The sequence below is a fragment of the Capricornis sumatraensis genome, chromosome 22 (genome assembly GCF_032405125.1).
Source record: "Capricornis sumatraensis isolate serow.1 chromosome 22, serow.2, whole genome shotgun sequence".
NCBI lineage: Eukaryota > Metazoa > Chordata > Mammalia > Artiodactyla > Bovidae > Capricornis > Capricornis sumatraensis.
The window spans coordinates 46,430,299-46,436,568 of NC_091090.1; positions in this window are offsets into that span (position 1 = coordinate 46,430,299).

Genomic DNA, 6,270 nt, shown 5'->3' on the forward strand with positions numbered 1-6,270 from the left:
AAGGCAATATTCACATCCATGACATCAAAAGGGTAGCTGACATATCTGACTTTTACCTAGTGGAAGAACGCAAATTGTTGGAAGAACTCAGGATTAAAGTTTTGTAGGTACAGGAAAAATAGAAAAAGAACACATTTCCCAACATTTTACAATCACTTTGGAGGACAACTTACCAAAATTACAAATCCACTTGCCCTTTGACCTAGCAATCCCGTCTGGACATTTTTACAACAGTGAGACTCGCACACATTCAACATGACGTATCTACAGAGTTGTTGTTTGGAAGAGTCTAGAACAACCTACATGACCATCTGCAGGGGATGAGTTCAATAAACAAGGACACATTCACAATACGCAGCATGGTTGCTGTAAAAAAAGAATGCATGTATGATTCTTCCTGTATGACATTCTAGAGTGCAAAGAGTACTTATTTGCATGTGTTTAAAAAAAAATAAAGGAAGAATTCCCAAGACATTAGTAACAAGAATGAGGATGAGAATCAGAATGTATGGAGACAAGAGTGGAAGCAAGGATTTTCAGTAGATGTGTTTCTATGCAGTGTGTGTGCTCTCCGGCGAAAGTCCAGGAACACACCTGCAGCTGAGCAAGTGCAAGGAGGGAGGAGCGCAGGGTGAGGGGCTGCAGGCATATTGGTGACATATTGGTGACGTTGGTGGTGTGGCTTAGTTGATAAGTAGTGTGTCTCTTGCAACCCCATGGACTGTAGCCCGCCAGGCCCCTCTCTCCATGGGACTTCCTGGCAAGAATATTAGAGTGGGTTGCCATTTCCTCCTCCAGGGGATCTTTCCAACGTAGGGATCGAACCCGAATCTCCTGCCTTGCAGGCAGATTCTTTACCAGTGAGTCACCAGGGAAGCCCATCTTGATGAAGTTAGGACTCAGAACAGGATTTGGGCTTGTGTCGGGTGGGAGAAGGAAATGGCAACCCACTCCAGCGTTCTTGCCTGGAGAATCCCAGGGATGGAGGAGCCTGGTGGGCTGCCGTCTGTGGGGTCCCACAGAGTTGGACACGACTGAAGCGACTTAGCAGCAGCAGCAGCAGGGAGAGTCATGGAAAGAGGCTCTGATCTACACTGGATGTTGTCTGGGAAAACTTTCCTTTTATTGGATATTTCAAGGAACATGATCTAAAGAGGAGGGAGTGAAGTAAAGCTTGTGCTGGGATTGGTCAAGAGGCAATAGGCCCTCCTACTAGCCAGGATAGGAGGGTGTTTTGTCATTTTCATGGTTTAGAGAAAGTTCTTATTTAGACGGAAAGCGTCTGTCTACAATGTGGGAGACCTGGGTTCAATCCTTGGGTTGGGAAGTTCCCTGGAGAAGGAAATGGCAACCCACTCCAGTACTCTTGCCTAGAAAATCCCATGGACGGAGGAGCCTGGTGTCCATGGGGTCACAAAGAGTTGGACACGACTGAGCAACTTCACTTCACCTTAGACCTAGTTATGAAGTCTTATTTTGTCCTGATTCATCATGATTACAGTGTAGCCTTGTTTGATGTTGGTGTCCTGTGAAATTATTTACGTTCAACAGGCCTATCAGATAGTAGCAGGTCAAAGGCCTATCAACTTATGAATGGCTAAATAAACTGTGGTTCATCCATAACAGATATAGCTCATCACTGGATGTATTTCATCCAGGGAAATACTATTCAGCCTTGTAGTTAAAAACTACAAGTTTAGTTTTAGTTTCATAGTTAAAACTTTAAAAGGTACTAAAAAGCTGGAGTATTTCAAACTGCTGCTGATCGTCAACTGGAAATTAGGTAAAAGTCGAAATTGTAATGTTAAATAAAAAACATTTACAAGACAAAAAAAACACGAGTTTTTTTTAATGAATATGGGAACTGTTTTGCTAAATTTTCCATTAATTTACAAGATATTCTCCAAGTCTCTCAGTAAATGTGAAAACAAAGGAGAGGTTTAAAAAAAAACTTAAAAAAAAATTTTTTAAAATAAACACTGTTTTAGAACAGTGCCACCTGAAATTTATCTCCACGATTTGTAAATGCTCAGAACAGAAGTCTATTTTCAATATGCTTTGTTGTTGCTGTTTAGTCGCTCAGTTGCAACCCCGTGGACTATAGCCAGCCGGGCTCCTCTGTCCATGGAATTCTCCAGCCAAGAGTACTGCAATAGGCTGCCATTTCCTTCTCCAGGCGATCTTCCCAACCCAAGGATACAGCCAGCGTCTCCCGCATTGGCAGGCGGATTCTTTACCACTGTGCCACCTGAGAAACATTTTCAAGATGCTACTGCAAAGTATTCATCAGAAGAATCCTCTGTGTCAATATTTATGTGCTTTTCTGGGGGATCAGAATGGACAGTAGTTCTAGCTGCCACAAACTCAACCCAATTCAAACGCCAAAGCAAATATCGCCAAAGCAAATATCGGGAGGGTAAGAAGGCCCCCACTGTGCTGAGTCAGAGGAGGAAGACATCAGTTTGTCTGGTCCAAAAGCCCTCAGGGTGAAAACTGCCCTGGGTAAAGCCTCCAATTATCCGGCCCTGATTTGACTTTCAGGTGGCAAGGCCTCAGGGAAGAAAATAAACTCATTCATCCCAGTCGTCGGGAGCTTTCTGAGCGCAGGATAGGTTCTCAAACACTGACAGTTTCGGTGAATGGCAATCCTCACTTAACCAGGCTTTTTTGGGAAACCTGGAACTCACCTACCCAATTAGAAAATCAGAAAAATGTCTCTATGTTCCCTGTTAAGAAAGGGGGCACCCCAATTCTTAAAAATACAATAATACAATACAATAAATGTAAGGTTATATGAGGAATTCGAGAGAAAAAGCATTTACAAAACATTAAAGTACATCGAGAGGGAACTACAAAAACTCCCAAGGGTGTTCAATAAATACTGTTTGAACACCTATGAGTCAGACAAATGCGAAGTACCAGGCCCCAGCTATCAACACTGGGAGACTCACTTCCTCTCCCCAGTTCACCGCTCGCTCTTATCTAGGTCACCAGCCCGCTCCACCTTGCTAAACCCAGCGGTCCACCTGGACCAGGTCCAGCCTCTGACCCCTTTGATCACCTCTTGGGGAACCTCTCGCTGCTCCTTGTTTTCCTCCTACCTCGCTGGATCGCTCACCCTCCCGGGGCTTCACCAGTGCACCCCGCCTCGGATGTCCAACACAAGGCTCCCAGCTCACAGTGAAGCCTCAACTCTTGAACGTTCCCCCAAAAGCCTTAGGTAGCCATCCTCCTTGGCCCCCACTTCTCCCTTCGGCTCACGTCTCACGCTCACACAACCCGATATACCCCCAGCAACTGCAGCTTTACAACTGTGTCCCAACCCGGCCGCGCCTCCCACGCCCACCACCCGGTCCAGGCCGCCCCGTGTGCCACTCGGCCTGCAGCAGGGCCCGGAGGGCCTCTACTCAACGGGGACCCCTGCCCCGAGTCCCCCGGGCCACCCCTCCTTCACGGCGACCTACCAGGCCCACCCGCCCCAGGCACCTGACTTTACAACCTCGTTTCTGGTCCCCTCCCTCGCCTCTCCGGCCGCAGCTAGCACCCCGCGCCGTGCCGGGAAGACCCCCGATCTCCGGCCTCCGCACGCGTGTCTGCCGGCGGTGTGGGGGACTGCCAGCTGGATCCACCCGAAGAAACGGGGTCCGCGCCCCATTCCCTTCCTCGCCCTCCCCTCCCCCCTCGCCCTCCCCGTTCCCCACCCCACCTCCACTCTCTCCCCTTCCCCCCTTCCCCTGTGCCCCTTCGCCTCCCCCCCAACCTCGCAGACCCCGGAACCTGCCGAGGCAATTGATCCGCGCATGCGCGTCCCAGTGGGCCGCCTCTCACAACCCCGCGACCTCCCCGGGAGCCCCCCTCCACGGCGCCCACCCGGCCGCCCTGTGCTCGATCGCGACCCTCGGAGTCCAGGGAGGCGGCGGAGAGCACGGCCCGGCCCCGGCGCCCACGCACCTGTAGGAGGCGGGGACCGCGGCGGATCCCGGGCGCGGGGGCTGGACAACGAGCCTGGGGGCGGAGCGGCTCGAGCCACCTGCCCGGGGCTGCAGCGGCCCCTGCCGGAGGCCCACAGCTGATCCGGCTCCCGAGCCCTGGAGGCCAGTCCCTGGGCCTGCTCGTCTCACAAGATTGTTTCTTTGCCTTTCTTTCTTGGGGCGGGGTCCCGGCGAGGGAAGGGACGGGCTCTTGCCTCGTCTTTGTGAGCTTCCTAGACGTGTCGTGAAAGACGAATGAGCTGCTTTCTTCTTTGAGCCTGCAGCTAGCTGGACCGCACTACTTAGCCACAGAGCATGTGAAATATTGGGGTCGCTTTCCCCGAAACGCTATTTCCAGTGAAGGTTAGCGGGGGTTCCCAGGCCTGCCTACCAATGACGAGCGCTGGTGCTGAGATCCTTACCCTGCGTCGGAAGGGACCAGTTTCCAGGCCTCGAGTACTCTGTGATCTCCGTGGCTCCCCGCGTCTGATCGCCCTTAAAAGCAGTCATCTTTCTTTGTCTTTGATTCAGTCTACAGCCAGAACTAATTTTCCGAAAATAGAATTGTTTCTGAACTGTCCAGTAATCCTAAAGGGAGGTGATCTGAGAACTTGGGTGCATAGAATGTGATGTTAGGATTTGTTTTTCCAACTCTGACCTCAACCGCCCCCACTCAGTTTGGCTGGAAGTCCCACCCGCTTTGGAACCCCTCTTGCTCCCGCAGGTTATATCAGTCTCCAGGGGCCCTATGGGGCCCAAGAAAATTGGAGAAGGGTCTTATGTCTGGCTGCTACTTTTTCTGTAACATATATATGGCACTTTGTACCAGACACCTCTAAGAACTTCACGTGTCTTAACCAGTTAAAATCTTCCCCATCCAATAAAAGATATACAGTTATTCCCACTTTACAGATAGGGAAACTGAGGCACAAGGCGGCCAAGTAACTACTCAAGATAGGCTGTTGAATGGCAGAGCTGGGGTTTGAGCCTAAATGCCTTGGCTCCAGCCACAGGGGTCTGCGCCACTGCCTGTACTGCCTCTCCTTAACATGTTAAGCTGCTTTTTGTGGTTTTGATGTTAGTCATCAGGTGTCAATCCTTGTCTTCATTCAGACACTGGGGGGAGGGAGGGCACAGTGTGGGGGAGGCCCTGTGCCCGTCACTGCAAACTTCCATGGCACCAGCCACAGGTTGGATCCCTTCTGGGACATCGCATTCTATCAAGGCCCAGGAGTCACCACCCACAGCTACCCACTACATACCCCTTAACCACATACCTTCTTCCAGGCTTAGAAAAGCTGACTCTTCTGCCGATATCAGGCTACTTTGTCTTCTTGAAACATCAACCACTATCCTTTCCATCCTTAGAGCAACTCGAGCTTAACTTCTTGATGGTCTTGTCCTTCCAAACCAAAGGCTGGTCCCTCTTTCTGGAATATTCGTTTTTCATTCCCTCAGTAGTAACGCTGCAGGGAAAAGTTATTTCTTACTGCATGCTGAGACTGTTTCTTTGATTTGCTTTTCGTTGCTTTTGTAATTGTAATTATACAGAATGGCCTGCCTCAGGGAGTCCTGCCCCTCTTTCTGACCGTAAACTAAAGTGCCTTTGTTCAGAACGCTGTCCACCTGTAGACTGCAGGATGGAAGAAGTTAACACATCCCCTGCCTGAGGTTTGCCATTCTAGGAGATATTTGCTAGATTAATGGCCTTTTTACTTTGTTCATTCATCTCCCCTCATCTGCGATCCATAAAAATACCTGGCATCCAGACCCCCTAAAGATGATTACTTTGAAATATTAGTCTACCACTTTCTCAGTCAGCTGAATAAAGTAATTCCTTGCCTCAACACCTCCTCTCCAGTCCATTGGCCTGTTGTGCAGCAGGCAGAGCAACCTTGGACTCGGTAACAGTAACTCCTTTCTCATCCTTCCAGTCTCAATTCAGTCGTCACTTCCTCAAGGAGCCTTCTCTGACCCCCATCTCCCCCAGCATCCACTAGGTGATCCCTTGTCCTGATGCAGGCTCTTAAAGCACCATAGCAGTTATCCCAATGAAGACTTCAAATGTATTTCTGTTCATTTGATTAAATTTTATCTGCCCACCAGGCTGTGAGTTTCCCTGAAGATGACCCTTGTGCTCGCAATGATATTTCCAGTCCCTCATGGTGTCTGATAGGAGATGCTCAATTTGTGAATTCATTTAATATGTATTCAATAAAAGAATGAGCAACCTCACGAGAAAAGCAGCCCAGAACTGAGAGGATAACAGCTTGGCTATCTTTACCAAAATGAAGGCAAA